The following is a 17,554-nucleotide window of genomic DNA, read 5'->3' as shown; positions in this document are numbered from 1 at the left end:
AGGTGGTAGCTAACCCTTTCTTCCTTTATTTAAATATTCGATAATTTATTCAACATGGATTTTTTTTTGGTATAAATGGTTTTTTTTAATAGTCATTTCCCCAATACAGTGTTTTCTTCCTACTGTACAGCATGGTGACCCAGTTATACATACATGTACACGTTATATTTTCTCACATTATCATGCTCCATCATAAGTGACTAGACAGAGTTCCCAGTGCTACACAGCAGGATCTCATTGCTAATCCATTCCAAAGGCAATAGTTTGCATCTATTAACCCCAAGCTCCCAACCCACCTCTCCCCCAAGGCAACCACAAGTCTATTCTCCAAGTCCATGATTTTCTTTTCTGTAGAAAGCTTCATTTGTGCCATATATTAGATTCCAGATATAAGTGATATAATATGGTATTTGCCTTTCTCTTTCTGGCTTACTTCATTCAGTGTGAGAGTCTCTAGTTCCATCCATGTTGCTACAAATAGCATTATTTCATTCTTTTTTATGGCTGGGTAGCATTCCATTGTGTATATATACCACATCTTCCTAATCCAATTGTCTGTCAATGGACATTTGGGTTGTTTCCATGTGTTTGCTATTGTGGATAGAGCTGCAATGAACATGCAGGTGCATGTGTCTTCTTTAAGGAGAGTTTTCTCCAGATATATGCCCAAGAGTGGGATTACTGGGTCATATGGTAGTTCTAGGTATAGATTTCCAAGGTATCTCCATACTGATCTCCATAGTGGTTGTACCAGCTTACATCCCCACCAACAGTGCAGGAGTGTTCCCTCTTCTCCACACCCCCTCCAGCATTTCTTATTTATGGACTAATTAATGAAGGCCATTCTGACTGGTGTGGGTGTGATCTCGTGGTAGTTTTGTTTTGCATTTCTCTAATAATCAGGGACATTGAGCATTTTTTCATGTACTTGTTGGCCATCTATACATCTTCCTTGGAAAAATGTCTATTCAGATCTTTTGCCCATTTTTCCATTGGGGGGTTGGCTTTTTTGCTGTTGAGTTGTATAAGTTGCTTGTATATTCTAGAGATTAAGCCCTTGTCAGTTGCCTCGTTTGAAACTCTTTTCTCCCATTCCATAAGTTGTCTTTTTGGTTTCTTTTTGGTTTCCTTTGCTGTGCAAAAGCTTGTCAGTTTGATTAAGTCCCATTGGTTTATTTTTGCTCTTATTTCTGTTGCTTTGGGAGACTGATCTGAGAAAATATTCATAAGGTTGATCTCAGAGAATGTTTTGCCTGTGTTCTCTTCCAGGAGGTTGATGGTGTCTTGTCTTATATTTAAGTCTTTCAGCCATTTTGAGTTTATTTTCATGCATGGTGTGAGGGTGTGTTCTAGTTTCATTGATTTGCATGCAGATGTCCAGGTTTCCCAGCAATACTTGCTGAAAAGACTGTCTTTTTCCCATTTTATGTTCTTGCCCCCTTTGTCAAAGATTAATTGACCATAGGTGTCTGGGTTTATTTCTGGGTTTTCTCTTCTGTTCCATTGGTCTGTATGTCTGTTTTGGTACCAGTACCACACTGTCTTGATGACTGTGGCTTTGTAATATTGCCTGAAGTCTGGGAGAGTTATGCCTCCTGCTTGGTTTTTGTTTCTCAGGATTGCTTTGGCAATTCTGGGTCTTTTGTGGTTCTATATAAATTTTTAGATGATTTGTTCTAGTTCTGTGAAAAATGTCATGGGTAATTTCATAGGGATTGCATTGAATTTGTAGATTGCTTTGGATAATGTGGCCATTTTCTCAATATTAATTTTTCCAACCCAGGAGCATGGAATATCTTTCCATTTCTTTACATCTTCTTTAATTTCCTTGATTAATGTTTTATGGTTCTTGGCATGTAAGTCCTTTACCTTCTTGGTCAGGTGTATTCCCAGGTATTTGATTTTTTGGGGTGCAATTTTAAAAGGTATTGTATTTTTGTATTCCTTTTATAACATTTCATTGTTAATATACAGAAATGCAACTGAAAAAGTACAACATCCATTCATGATCAAAACTCTTACCAAAGTGGGTATAGAGGGAACATACCTTAGCATAATTAAAGCCATTTACAACAAACCCACAGCAAATATAATACTCAATGGAGAAAAGCTGAAAGCCTTCCCACTAAAATCTGGAACAAGACAAGGATGCCCACTCTCGCCACTGTTATTCAACATAGTACTGGAAGTCCTAGCCACAGCAATCAGACAAACAAATAAATAAAATGCATCCAAATAGGAAAAGAGGTAAAACTGTCACTGTATGCAGATGACATGATACTACATATAGAAAATCCTAAGGACTCAGCCCAAAAACTACTTGAACTGATCAACAAATTCAGCAAAGTAGCAGGATATAAGATTAACATAAATGTTCATTTTTAAGAAATAGTGTTTTAAAATAGTTTACTGTGATTACTGAGGGTTTTAGTGATCCTTTAAATCTTGTGCCCGGGAGTTCCCATCATGGCTCAGTGGTTAACGAATCCGACTAGGAATCATGAGGTTGAGGGTTTGATCCCTGTCCTTGCTCAGTGAGTTAAGGATCCAGCGTTGCAGTGAGCTATGGTGTAGGTCGCAGACCCAGCTCCCATCCTGCGTTGCTGCGGCTGTGGCGTAGGCCAGCAGCTACATCTCCGATTAGACCCCTAGCCTGGGAACCTCCATACACTGAGGGAGCGGCCCTAGAAAAGGCAAAAAGATGGAAAAAAAAAAAATGTTGTGCCCAACACAAGCAGCAAAGCCCAGAACAGAATGCGTCTGGGCGGAAGGTAACCCCCAGGACATGCAGGCCTGACGTAGGTGGAGGCTTTGCCGCTGAAGCCAGAGGACCATTCCCGGGGCTGTGGGTTGAGGGCGCTGGTCGATGTGCTGTGTCGCTCTTCTACTGTACCTAACATGTCCCTTTGCTCTTTATAAAAACTTCCATTGATCGTGGGCTTTGAGCAATTTGAGTACAATCTGACTTGCTATATTTTCCATACTAATTGTGCTTTGGCTGCTCTGTACTTCCTGGATCTGTGATGTTCACAGTAAAATTAGAAGATGTCAGGCAGTTATACCTTAAGAGATTCCCATCGTACATGTTATGTTGGTTGAAATTGTGCCTTAGGTCAAGGACGCCCTATTTTTTTTTTTCTCTCCATGTTCCAATTTGATTTTTTTTTTTCCTTTCTAGGGCCGCACCATGGGCATATGGAAGTTCCCAGACTAGGGGTCAACTCAGAGCTACGGCCACGGCAATGCTAGATCCTTTACACACTGAGTGAGGCCAGTGGTCAAACCTGTGTCCTCGTGTGTACTAGTCCGGTTCATTACCACTGAGCCACAACAGGAACTCATATGATTCCTAAACACTCTTTTATACGTAATTGTTTTCATACTATATAGAGTTAGCATTTAAATAACAGGGTCCTGCTGACTGTATGTGCCCATAATTACATGGGACATTTATCTCCATATTTTATAATTATTTTAAAAGTGACTTTCTTTATACTTTTGGATTCCTTGTTGTCCCATTTTTACTGTTTTACTGTTTGTCAAGTTCTGTGATAAGCAATGGGAATATAACGGTGGGAGGACGGAATTTCCAGTTTACAAGGAGAGACATAATTTAAATAGAGAAAAACAGGAGTCCTAAGTCCCGAAGAGTGTGTGGGGTTCGTCAGGGAAGGAAGGTCGGCAGAGAAAAGGGGTTGGAGGGATTTCAGGCAGCGAGAAAACAGCTGTGATTTAGTGCTTAAAGGAAACGCGTCATCAAGCCAGGGAAAGACCCTCAAACGCATGTTCCTAAGTGAAGGAACCGATCTGAGAAGGTACACACCATATGATGCCAACTAGGACATTCTGGAGAAGGAGGAACGATGGAGACACCAAGAAGCCCGGTGGTTGCCGGATGGCGCAAGTGGCTGCAGAGAGATGGGACAGTGGAGGACAGAGGGGTTTAGGGCAGGGAAAATACTCTGTATAACATTGTACATTTGTTCAAATCCATAGAATGTACCAAACCAAGAGTGACCACAGTGGACTCTGGGGGTAATGATGTGTGGATGGAGGTTCATCCTTAGTAAAAATGTCCCATCCTGGGGGAGCCTGTGGGGAATGTGGGAAGTCCCTGTACCTTCCTCTCAGTTTTGTGGTAAACCCAAAACCATCCCTGAAAAATAGAGTTTTGTAAAAAAGCAGCTCTGAAATCAGAACTGAGGCAGGATGGAGTCTACAGTGAACTGAAAACAGACAGGGTACAATTGTAATTTGCCCAGTGACAGCCAAGGACAGACAGCTGGACAAGGTCAAAGTCATCAGAAGAAAAGTTGAGACCATGCAGGATAAATTTTTCAGAACTGAGGTATTGTTGAAAGTAATGAGTGTGCTTTTTCTCTCTTATAGCCCTATACATGGGAATTAAATGTACTCATTTTACAAATGCAAATCAGTTATGTAAATATCAGTTTATTTAATACCCATTTAATTCTCAATGGCAAGTGATGCTTCCTGTGTCATACAGAATAAAACGTAATGACTTTGGAATCCATTTACTCTGTTCCATTTTGCTTATTTTTATGTTCATGGCACATCACACTGATCTCTTCATTTAACAAACTGAGACTCACGTGACAGTAACTATAGTAGCATTTTCTTCGTCCAATTATGTTTTCATCACGCAAATGGTAATTACTCAGTCATCTTCCTTGGTAAATATATTTTTAAACCCACAATATGACAGGCATTATGTGCGCCAAAAACTCTTTGTTTCCTTTCCTCCTGGGAGCTGCAGTTGGCTGAAAAGAATGACAATAACAAGAGAGTCACTCAGATAAACACGCAGTTTCACTCTTCCAAGCCAGTCCCCACTAGGAACACAAGGTGCAATAATTTTATAGTATAATAAGAGCATCCCAAGGAGGAAGTACAATTCTCCCCGAGGACAGGCGATGTGGTCCCCCAGGAAGGTAGAGTAGGATGACCTGGAGGAGGCAGGGAGGAGATTACACCTCACATCGAGTGCAGAAGGCCTGAGGAGGGACGGGACATGGTCCATGTGTGGCTGGTGGAGCAAGGACGTGGGGGTGGGAGGCACACCTAGGACCCCACCCACTCTCACTGGGCTTCATCCAGAAAAAAGCACCCAGACATCAAACATTCCGAGACGGGGGTGGGTAGGTGGTTGTGATGTACAGGAATGAGTCACATAATTAGATATGCTTTTGAGAAAGAAAAGCCCTGTAGCACCAGTGGGCGAGGACGAGGAGTGAAGAACTGATGCGAGGAGGTCAGTTTGGAAGATACTGCAGAGGTCAGAGCGGGGATGGCAGCTGCCGGGAGAAGGGATGGTGGTACCACAGGGGACAAGAGATGCCTTTGAGACAGACACACACTGGATGAAAACCAACTGAAAGTGGTGGCTGAGATCAGAGGATCACACACACACACACACACACACACACACACACAGGGAAGAGAGAGAGAGAGGTCTTTTTCAGAACTTTCTGATCATTCTGATGTCCCATTATTTGATCAATTTTGTGCTTTTGTGATGTGACTTTTTATTTTATAAGCATTTTCTATTTTTAGGTAGTGCACAGCACACCTAAAGTGCTTGAGGATCTAAAAAGTTGTTGGGGTGATATTTCTATTCTGTTTCTCCTGCCCTCAGCCACTGTGGCTTATTCCCTACACTGGATTTTGCTTGTGTGTTTATTTGTTCTCAATCTTCATTTGGCTGTGTCCTGGGGACTTAAGTTCCCCAAGCTGTCTTCCAGAAAGAATGTATATAGCTTCCTCTGGGAAGCAGGGGTCACTACCAAAATGGGATCAATTTAGTATCACTCAAGATTCCTAGATCTAATTTTCCATGTTTTACTTTACTTTCTCGTGTTTATCTTAGGTTCTCAGAAAGGCACACTTTGCTCACCTGATGCTGCTGCCAAGCTGAGGTGCCGTGGGTGGTTGGCTTCCGATAACCCTTTGCATCCTTAGCTGCCACTGATATTTGCTATCAGGTAACGATTCTGGAGGAGGTCAGAGCAGAGGGTCCATTTGTCTCACCCCAATTCAGGGCCTTCCTTTATCTCCCTATAAAAAGATCTTCCGTCTAGAACCAGCATGTGCCGAACTTTTAGTGTGAGGGTTTGGGATTTTTTTTTTTTTGAGCTGTTTAAAGTAATGGCAAGAATTGATATCCCATTATTTTATTCTTATTTAGATATCATTCCAAAACCAAGGTAAAATTTACTAATATTCAGAGAAATTCTACTTTGCATTTTTTATATTGAGTAGTTGGGCCCTGTTATAAACCTCAGGAACATTCGAGAAGTTTAGTGACTTATTTTTCTACATCCTACATGCAGTTTTGCTGTATTTGTTCCTTTCCTTTCTAACCATGGTACATATTAATTGCTGCACAGACATTATTCCCAATGAAGGTAAAATATACCAAAATAACAAGGAAACAAAAGAATTATGGAATCCTTAAAAAGGTCTGGCATGCTGCCGGTGTGGATCAAATCCAGCCTTCCTCCTCATCGCATAGATGGAGACCCTGGGATATGGCCAAGTGCATGCATTATGTGCTGTCTGCATCTGCTTTCATGCTACAAAATCAGAGTTGAAACAAAGTGACACAGACTGTCTGGCCCACAAAGTATTTACTATATGGCTCTTTTCAGCAAAATTTTACCTCCTCTGGTTTAAAGGGGGATGCAGAAGCACAGTTACCTGTCACTACCGCATTGTCATGCAGTTTTCTTGTTGCATTGCCCGAAGTTTTGCATTTTCAAAAATAATCTAGAAGACTGGAGACATCACCTTCATAACTGTCCTGTTTATAATTGTACTGAACACAGCTGAGAATGAATTTTTCACCCTTTACTAATATAGGCAAAGAGAAAAAATTGGCAGTGAAAGACATGTCATGATTTTTATTTTTGATTTATTTATTTATTTTTTTTTTAGAAAAATCGAAGAGGAGAGCAAATCAACAGCAGCATTTGACAGAGTTCCTGCTGTGGCTCAGTGGGTTATGAACCCCACCAGTATCTATGAGGATGTGGGTTCGATACCTGGCCTCGCTCAGTAGGTTAAGGATCCTGCATTGCTGTGGCTGTGGTGTAGGCTAGCAGCTACGGCTCTGATCCGACCCCTAGCCTGGGAACTTCCATATGCTGCAGGTGCAGCCCTAAAAAGACAAAAAAAAAAAAAAAGAAAAAAAAAGAAAGAAAGAAAGAAATTAAAAGGGTCCATTGAACCCAGAAAGTAAATGATGAGGACTTTATTTCCAAGTACAGCAATGATTAACTCCTGGTTATGGCATTTACTTAATTGTGATTTTCGTGTGGCACATGCACCTGCCTTACACTGTGAATGCTGCTGGCAGGGGAAGGGGAACCTCTATGTGTGTTTATTAAAAGATGTGTCTGTAGAGAAAGTCCTTAGAGCATAAGCCTTGGAATGAACCCCACCTCCCCTTGGTCAGTTCCATCACGAGGATCCCTTGTATTCCCCGTGGACACAGCCACTTCCTCCGCCCCCTATGCTTACTCCAGTCAATCACCAACTTTTTCCATCTCTGTAATTTTGTGATTCGCAAGAATGTTACGTAAATGGAATCGCCTTATTGAATCTTTTGAGCCTGGCCTTGTTCATCAGCAAAACCCCCTGGGAACATGCCAGTTGTTAGGCATGCGTGGTTCCTCATGGCACTGATGTGCCGGAACTTACTGAACTACTGTCTGGTGGATGGACATCTGGGTTATTTCCTAGTATCGACTATTATAAATCAACCTGTCGTGAATACTCACAATTTTTATTTCCATTGGCTATAGATTCCCAAAGGTTCAATATATAAATACATCATAGAAAATTAGTCTTTCCTTTTGATAATACGTACTTGTGTATCTTTTGGTTCGTTGCTAACATGGTTTTTCCTATGAGCATTTCTGAAATAATTTTCCTAGTGAACCATCTCTTTTATAACCATCAGTAACTGAGAAATAGTGATGAAACCCCTCTCTATTCTTGTAGACTTGTCAGTATCTCCTTGTAGATCTGTTAATGTGCAAACTATATACTTTAAGGCTATGGTATTCATTGGATTCAAGTAGCAGATTATTACTTCTTGATTAATTTTTTCCTTATGTAGAGGTCACCTGTCTTTGTAGTGCCTTCTTTTTTTCTTTAAGGTTTACTTCCTTCTGATATTAATATGGTTTTACAGCTTTATATATAGTTGCTATCATGTGGTTTATTACATTCTACACTTCATTTTCTGCTTCATAACTGGGTTATGTCATATTTAAAAAGCTAATTTGACCACCTATAATTTTTCAAGGAAGAGTTAGTCCCTACGGTGGTCATGTATTTGGATATACTTCCTCCTTCTTATTTAGGGGATTTCTGTCTAGGTTTCTCCCTCTCTTCTTTCTGGAGTTTCTCTTGATGTATTTCCTGGCCTGAAACTTCCATGACTACAGGCTTTGCAGCTGTGATTCCAGTATCTCTTGTTCTTGCGGTGGTCATAGGATCTATTTTTGTTTTGGTGTAGGTTTTTTGGTTTGGGTTCTGTTTTTTGTTGTTTGTTTGTTTTGCTTACCTTAAGCTCCTATTTGGGGGGACTATTTGAAAGGCCTGGGTGGAAAATCTGCTCTTTGGAAGACAACATTTTTTTCTGCCAGGTACCGCAGACGGAGCAGCACCGCAGACGGAGTCTACTTCTTGAATAAACTCTGCTGAGGTTTTTCAGAAACACAGGGAGTTGGAACTCAAATTCCAAACTCATGCAAAGCCTGGGTTTCGATTACACATTCTCAGGGGGATCTTTTCTGTTCTTTCTACCCGCACCAAGTGAAAACCATGAACATTCCCTTGCAATCCTCTCACCGCAGAGCAGAACTTTTTAAACTGAAGAATTTATTCAACAGATATTTATTGAGCATCTGTTCCCAGTCTCTGAGACCCTATCAAGGGCTGCTCTAAGCCCTTGGATGCCTAGGTGAGCAAAGAAGAGAAACTTCCCTGCCTCTGGAATTTTACATCCTATACGAGAGACGGAATGAAGTATAAAATAAAGAGCAACTGAGTGACGTGCATAGCATGATGGAAGGTGCTAAGTGCTGCTGAACAAAGAAGGAGAGAAGGAGAGACGGTACTGAAGCAGCATCGGTCTTTCTCGTGATCTTCCCCACGTATTTTTCCTGCCGGTGTTAATCCTGAGCAGATTCTGTTTTGCGTTGCATGACATGGTGTCATAACTACATGCAATGCCTGATAACTGCTTATTTTGTGTGGTGCAAGATCTTCTAGCCCTCTAAGAATTTAAGATGTACTTGCTATTGTTGATAGTGATGTAACCGCTATGGTCAAAAAAAGCTGGGAAGTGATGAAGCTGAGACAGACAGAGACACGGTGACTTATATTGTTGTGTCTAATTATTAATTATTATGCTTTAAGTTGCACATGAGGAAGCAACAAATCATTATTGATTAAAAAGACAAAATGCACTGGTTCCTATGACTGGGAAATCTAGAACTGTGATGTCTTCAGGGAATCTAGAGATTGAATCACCTAGATTCTCTGTTCGAAATGTTCCCTCTCTTCTGCCAGTCTCACGTTCCCTCCTAGATGCACACACGTCCTCCAGCTGGGGGTGGGAGGAAATGGCCAGAGACCCCCTTCAGGGTGGGACATCCCTGGTCAGAGTGGTTTTATCCTCTCGGAGTCACAAGCACCCCCCAGGAGAAGTAAGTAAACAAGCGAATGAGGTCTGATTATTGGCAGCCTGATCCAGAGCAGGTGATGGAAGAAAGGAGAAGATCCCCAAAAGAAATTCAGAAAGTGCTGCCACACGGAGCTGTGCACATGCAGCCATCATGGTGGGAGCTGTAAAGAACTGTTAGCGAGTGAAAACGTGAAACAAAGCGAAAGACACAGACCCCACAGGTCCAAAGAAAATATTACCATCCACCTACAGGAAAAATATGAAATGATCTCATTTTAAACAGTTAAGGTAATTTTCCTTCTTTGACATGATTTGAAGAACTGCAGGGACTCACTTCAAGGGTTCCCCTCTCACAGGCACAGGGATCGCCGTTTTTGATGGAGGGAATCTGAGAGGGCAATTTGTGCAAAGTCCGGCTCCTGGATGGCGGCGTCGGCATCATCCCGGGGCTCATTGGAGATGCACACTCTCAGAGTCCAGCTTAGACACACTGAGTCAGTAACTCACGTGCCCGTCAGTGTCTAGCAACGGTACAGACAGGCTCTGGAAAAGCTTGATGGGGTTCTTAATCCAGATTTAAACACAAGTCAGGTGATGTGGGGAAATTCCTTAATCTTGCTTTGAGTTTTATTATCTTTGAAGTGGGGTGAGGCTAATATAGAAAACACTTCAATATTAAAAAATAAAGTATGCATCATATACTTATCACAGTGCACGATAATTTTAATATTCAATAAAACAGTATTTATTTTTATTTTATCTTTAAACTTAATCCAGTTTATTCATAATCTCTTCTACCTGAACATTCATGTGAAAATTATGGCAGGAAAAAAATACATGAGTGAGCTCTTTAGCATTCCAAGTACAGTGAAAATGAATATTCTCTACGATTATTTTAGTTCTTGACTTTTAATGACGAGCTCAGGTGGTGCTAATTATTACAATTTTCTTTATATAAAATCTCAGCAGATGTAGAAAATTGCGTAACTTACTATTTATGAAATGCTATTTTCTATACATATTTAAAACTGATAGTAGGACCACTTATACATCAAAAAATAAATGTTATACTTTCCTTAGTCTTATTATAATAGCTGTAAATAACTAAGAAATAAAAAAGTTTGTTTATATTTAATACAGTCCTAAAAATAAGACACGACCCAGAAAGGCTCTGCCTGCCGATGGGCTGCTGTGCTCGCTGAGTTGATGCCCACCTCCCTCTGCCAACCTCATGCAAGAACCTTCCTTCTCTCACCTGCTCCCCCATCCTCACCCTGCACATCGCAACCATTGCCGCCATCACAATATATTTAGATAGATTTATACCGCCTAGTAGGACTCACCCCACTCATCAGTGCAGAATTGTAGCACAACTCACACTGAAACAAATAGACAACAACAAAATTAGAACACACCATGTCCATTGTTTTCCTTCCAGGCACATCCTTTTATCCACTGCCTTGGTGCAAGGAATGGGCCGTTAAACTCTAAAAAAAAGACACCATGACTTGACTCAAGATCTTAAGGCACATGTTAGCCAGAAAAGGCCTCGACCAAAGGCCTCCGAATCCAGTGCACCCTCCCAGGTGCAGAACAATGCAGAGGGTCAAACACAGGTGTTGTGGGGGCGGGCTTTGGTGACAGGGCCACACGAGTGGAAATGCAGGTATCGCACCAATCTTGCGGCTTTGCGTCCAGCGAAGGCCATTCTTGACGGAAGACCGCGTGTCTTGCTTCCTTCCTCCTTGTCCCAGGAAAGTCTCTGGCTACCCAGCCCCTACTAGGGAAGGGACCACCTACAGTGAACCGGAACGTGGCGACCAGAGCTGTAACGGACTCCACCTGCCACCTGGGCAGTTAGCCCTGGATGCTGGGGGGCGAGGGGGCATGGAGCAGGGCGCCCAAAGTGCAAGAAGCGCAGGCTGTGCATTCCTGCAACACCCCAACTGTAGCCACAGCCCCTCGCCACCAGTCGCCGCCTGTGACCTACTGCTGCCCCCAGGGGCAGGCTGGGGGCAGAGGGGGGGGGGTGGCATCTAGGACTCAGGACCATCTTACAAGGTTTATCTGCTCAACTCTGTAGGACACGCCTTTCCCCACCCAGCAGGATGTCCCTCCCCTGAACAGGTGGGGTGGTTCTACCTAATCCTCTTAAGGTTTACAGACCCATCCTCATGCTAATGGAACACATCACAGAGGCAACCCCTCACTCCTACCCCAGGTGCCACCTGCACCTTCCAACCTATGGGACCCGGATCCCCGAGCTCTGCCCACTTAGCACCCCAAGCCCTCCTGGTATTAATCTGCTTGCTTCCCATCCCCTCCTTCCTGGACTCGGTTACAGCCCCCATCTGATGGCAGGTAGGAAACCGGCATAGCCCTGGGTTCCTCTTTGCGCACCTTTGGTTTCAGGAAACAACCTCAAGCACATCTGAGCTTTTCTATAGGCTTTTCACAGTCTGTGTTAACATCTTGAGAATCTTCCCTGAGGAAGATCCCTTCCCTACGCTGTCTCCTCCTCCACCCCTGCTCAAAGTGCTTCCCTCTTTAACACCTTCCTACCTGGTTCACAGTTTATCATGCGATGCAACAAATGAAGAGACTAATGGTTGTCACAAAAGATGGGATCTATATCTGGCTCTAAGTAATTACCTTTTAAAGGAAAATTTAAAGGACAGGAAGTAATTAAGAAAAGATTAACCGAATCCACTTATTCAGTGAAGGAGTAAAGAGATTGACCAAGTAACAAAAAAGAACACCAGGTGATCGTAGGGTTTTGCTGGTGGAAGACAGTGAGGAACAGAGGGAGAAGCGGATCGCCTCTGGAGAAAGACGGGATCTTCAGCATCCGAGAGCTTCAGCTGATGAAAATGTTCTAAGCATCCAGATGCTGCTGGCACTTTTCCTTGTGGATGGCTGTATTGACTCAGAATTGCTGCTCTCTGAAGCTATCTTGCTATTCTTTTCTTTAGTGACCCTGACTGCCACACCTTGGCATCTATTTCTCACATCTCTGTGCTCAGATAGAGCCTCTCTTACTCGCCTTCTAATAAGGCATCCTATGCTCTCCAAAAGCATTTTAATTATAAAATGTAAATCAGGCAAATAGTTTTCAGTCCTAACAATAGGGCTTCGCTTTTCACTTTTCTTTCCTGATCACTGTGAAGAAAAGGTGATAAAGAATCCTGAACACACCACCTGGACTGGTGAAACAGCGCTAGGAATATTCTTGTATGTTAGTAAAATCTACTTTTATTTTTTTAAGTCCAATTGTAGATTCAATGTAAGTCCTTGTTTTTGCATCTGATTTTAAGTGCTTGAAAAACAGCTTCAAGGATCATACCTCGTTAGATGATTTTAATTACAGTTTTTAAAATATATAAATAGCAAATTCCATCTAGCAGGAATAAAACTCCAAATAATACTATTTTCATTATGTGAAGTAGGCATAATATTTGGTGGTGTTCATATCTTCTCTAAAGTTTAAAGTCTTTTTCCCTGGGCTTTCTCTGCTTTCATATTTTTATGAGTCTAAACTCTATAGCAAAATATTACCCTTATAGAAAACTAAATTTCAAAAGAAGAACTGACATTGATGTGCTGAAACTGATTTCAGCCTCTGGCTCAGATCATCCCGTCACCCAGGAGATGTCACTAGCTCAGCCGCGTCCAGCCAGCTGGACACACTTTCAGTGCCCAAGAACCAGTTAGGCACCAGGCGCGTTTCCAGTCTTCCCAATATCCCCCGTGCAAGTAATAAATAAGGGAACTGCTGAGAATTCTCTGAGGGTTTTTACTTCATTTTTGTATGTTCTAATTCTAATAAAAAATTAATGTGAGCAATTCCGTGGCATTGGGTACAGTCACAGTGCTGAGCGCCCGCCACCTCCATCCAGTCCCACCAAATTTCAGCGATTTCCTCACTTCTCACTGCCCTCCCAACCTTGACAAACAACCGTTCGCATGCTATCTCCATGAGCTTGTTTATTATGGTTATGTCACATAAACGGCACCAATGGAATATGAAATTTTCCATCAAGCACCCTAACATGTTGGCGCAAATATTCATGCTGTGGCGTTTCACTGTCATTTCTTTTTACGGAAGAAGAATATTCCAGTGCATTCATGCATCCCATTTAGTTTATTGCCCATCAGTTGGTGGACGTTGGGCTGTTTCCACATTTTGACTATTATGAATAGTTCTGCTGTAAACATGTGCGTATCTATATACTGAAGACTGAAATTACAGGGTCAAGTGATATGAGAGTCTTCAAATTTCTTGTGTCCTTGTTTTTGTCTTTCTTTTGACTATAGACTTCTGTATTTTATTGGTCAGAATTCTCTGGAAACACAGAACCAACAAGACGTCTACCTACCTATCTCTTGTCTATCTATCCATCTAGAGAATTTGCACCATGTTTATGAAAGCTGTTAAGTCCAAAACCAGCAGAGAAGGCCAGCAGACTGAAGACCCAAGAAGAGCTAGGGTTTCAGCAAAGTCAGAAGGCTGGCGGCTGGCAGAATCCCCTTCTGCTCAGGGGAGGCCATTCTTCTGTGTAACTTAGGACGTCAACTAATTGGATAAGGCCCACCCACCTTATGAGGCAGTCTGCTTACTCAGAGTCCACCGATTTAAAATTGCATCCAAAAGCACCCTCCCAGAAACATCCAGAATAATATAATGTTTGGCCAACCATCTAGGTAGGAGCAGTGGCCCAGCCAAGTTGGCACAAAAAATTAGCCACACACACACACACACACACACACAGCTCTTCAGGGAGCTTGTGTCTTACAGAGCTTTCTTTCTGTCCTGGAGGACAGTGGCTATGATGACAATGTTGTGGAAGAGGACGTTCTATGATGTCCCAGCCAAGCCTTAGTGTTCTCTTTGTCCTGTCTTGGGTCTCTGGTCCTCCCGAGTGCTGCTCCAGAGGGATGGTTTCTCTGCCTGACTCTGGACCCTATGCCCTTCCCCACCTGCTGTGTTCTCAAGGCATCTCTATGGATCCTTAACTCCTGATGCCTAACCTGGTAAGGCACCTGGTAACCCCTTCCCAGGTGACATAAGAAGGCTAGGAAAGGGGGTTCCCTTCTTCAGTGTAGCATAAGGTTTCAGTGTTGGGCCCTGGTGACTTTTCCCCCTGGAGCCTAGGTCTTGGGAGAATTCTCGGCATTTGCAGAGTTCCTTTCCCTCCTCCCCCAGAGGAGCAGGGTCCTCACACGAGACTCTGCCAGGTCCCTGGGGGCAGAGCCCCAGGAAGCAGACACACACCGGCACCTTGCTCTCCAGGAGCTTCTCACTCTCATCCATCCCCACGGGGCCAAGTGCCCATCAGCATCTCAGTGCTGCTGTCAGTTATGCCTCCTGGGACTAATCCTCCCATTAAACAGTCTTTATCTATTTGTTCTCATTTGTCTCCCCACAGTTGTGGTGGTGGTTTGCCCTGTTAACCTAGGGGATTGCATCAACAATGTCCTAAGTTTTTTCTGAAGGATCAAGCACAGTCCCAGTAAAAAGAGACCATTTTGCAGGGATGTGAATAGTCAGCAGCTTCTGACTGTTTCTAAGGGAAGTTTGTTGCTTTGTGAAGTACATACAACTCAGTCATTCAAAGAATATGTGTCCATCTCTACCTGGAAGAAAATTTAAATACCTAGTCCTGTTAAAAACATTTAATTTTAGTCTACATGATATCCTTTCTTTAAAAAAGGTGTATACCATTTTCTTCTTCAAATCTTTTTGCCTTTTATAAATAATTCATAATTCGCATGTATCTTTTCTTCTACTGAAAAATATTAAGAATTTATCCTTTCAGATCAGATCGCTGCCAAGTTATGTATTTTCATCCCAGCCTCCCCTACATGAGATGCAAACACAGCATTTTCCCTAATAATTTGCTAAGTGCCTGGAGGGCTGCCTCAGGAATTCTAGCCTAAGAAGTCTTGATAAAAGCAACTGAAGAAGCGTGAACTATTTCATTAACAGTTTTACTGAAGATAAATGAAAGATTAACATGTATGTTCACACCTTTAAGTTGAAAAGGAGTTCTTATTCAGATAATGAAATTGTACACCTGACGCATTTGATCCATTTTCATCCTGAAGAGGGGAAGTTTAAATTATATTATCTAACTCTCCACTTAAAAATGTCAGGGAGCTTTTAGGCTAAGACGAGGATGGGTACAAGCAGTGTTATTAATACTTTTAAATTTTACTTTGATACATGATAAATCCTTCTTTAACAGTAAAATGCCAAATAGCCTGTTTGATTCATTCTGCTTCATTTTATTGCAGTGGCCTGAAAAAACTAAACCTCAAAAGAAAATATTTTTTAACATCTCAAACTAATTCTGCTAGTCCTCATGATATTAAGTTTACTAGTGGTTTAAAACACTGGCATATATCACATAATGTTAGAACTATTTAAATTAGCCCAGAGCATGGAAAGGAAAGGAAAAATTGCAACTTATTTCTAAGAAACAGAAATATAACTATGCCTTATAAAAAACTGCGCACAATAGACAACTCTAAACTTATCTCTTATCACTTCAAATATCCATACACAAATCCCAGATAAACTAGGGACAAACAATTAAATCGTGCATTAGAACAGAAACACATAACAACCAAATGGGACCAATTCTATAGGAATGAAAGGTTTGTCCGTAATTAAGTTATATACATGAAAAGAATGTGGTCATCTATATACTTGCACAGAAAACATTTGACAAAATGCCACCCTGAAAAAATAACCAAAATGTATATGAAATAGGAATTCATGCATCTTTTTTAATATAGAAAAAACATTTTCATCCTAAAAGCCAGCATCATACTTATCTAATGTTCCACTAAAGTCAGGAACTAGGCAAGAATGGTTATTTCAGCTGAAAGGGCCTAGTAAGGAGATCTGAGGGCCTGGCCCTCTGCAGAAACATTAGGGGTGGGGAGAAAGTCAAGTCTGTCAGAATCAAATTTGTCAGGGCTCTGGAAAATAGTCAATGATTTCTAGCAAAGCAGTGACCACTCAGTGAGGAGAATGTTGACGTAAGCACAGTAAGAAGGCTTCGGCCCTTTAACTTAGCTTTCACCTCCTGTCTGGCTGGCAGTGGTGAGCCTGGCCCACGTTCTCTATTCTCGGTGTGGCAGCCTGGCTATGGAGGGAGCAGAGTAGGCTTTGTTTACACAGAAATGTGTTGTCTGTTAAGCCTGTCTGATGGCTCCCTGATTGAAGTAAGGCATTTGCATAAGTTTAGCCTAATTTGAATTCTCTTGGGGAGTTAAAGTTCCTAAGCCCAAATGGCATTGCCTGACAACATTGAAATTAACAAGCAGCCTCTGCCCGGATGAGAGATCTCAGCTGGGATATAAAGAGACATGTCAGAAAGCTGTGGAGGGAAATCTGGGGGGGAGTTAATTTGGGGCCTGAGGACGTCACAGTTCTCTTGTATGTGACAAGGTACACACCCAGGAAAAAAGTCAAACTCGGGAAGAAGGAGAGAAGACCCTAGGCTTTCCTGTCCAGCTGATCTTCAAACTCAGTGGAAGCAGAGAGGGGGCTAAGAAAGAGAAGAACTAAACAGACTGGCTGAGCATTGGAGCAGCCAATCAGCAAACATCAGAGTCTACAATCTTCTTCTCCCTTGTGGCTCTAGACATTTAAGGAATTCTGTGTCAAGCCAGTAGCTTACCAAAAGTTAAGGGAACAGAGATGTCAGCGATCACACATGACAAAGAATACGATCTTTAAAAAATAGTTTAGAAAAGGTGTCAAATAGGCACCTACAATGCGTAGCAAAGAGTAACAACAAAACTGAAAAAGGTTATAGCAATTTGATCTCC

The 17,554-nt window shown here is 42.0% G+C and overlaps 1 long non-coding RNA gene across 1 annotated transcript in view; it reads right to left on the bottom strand.

The window, feature by feature from the left end:
* Positions 1-1,106: 1,106 nt before the first annotated feature.
* LOC102157622 (uncharacterized) overlaps positions 1,107-17,554 on the bottom strand; it is a 301,905-nt gene continuing 285,457 nt past the window's right edge. Inside the window, exons 4-5 of the long non-coding RNA XR_014843842.1 lie at positions 4,093-4,781; positions 1,107-2,653 (exon numbers count right to left, since the gene is read on the bottom strand). This is a non-coding gene — a long non-coding RNA (uncharacterized LOC102157622). The remainder of the gene's footprint in view (positions 2,654-4,092; positions 4,782-17,554) is intronic.

Source organism: Sus scrofa, chromosome 4 (genome assembly GCF_054392235.1).
Source record: "Sus scrofa isolate SSC_HxYL_T2T_F1_AM1 chromosome 4, Sscrofa_HxYL_maternal_Yorkshire_Landrace_v2.0, whole genome shotgun sequence".
Classification (NCBI taxonomy): domain Eukaryota; kingdom Metazoa; phylum Chordata; class Mammalia; order Artiodactyla; family Suidae; genus Sus; species Sus scrofa.
This window is presented reverse-complemented; position numbering and strand designations above follow the sequence as displayed.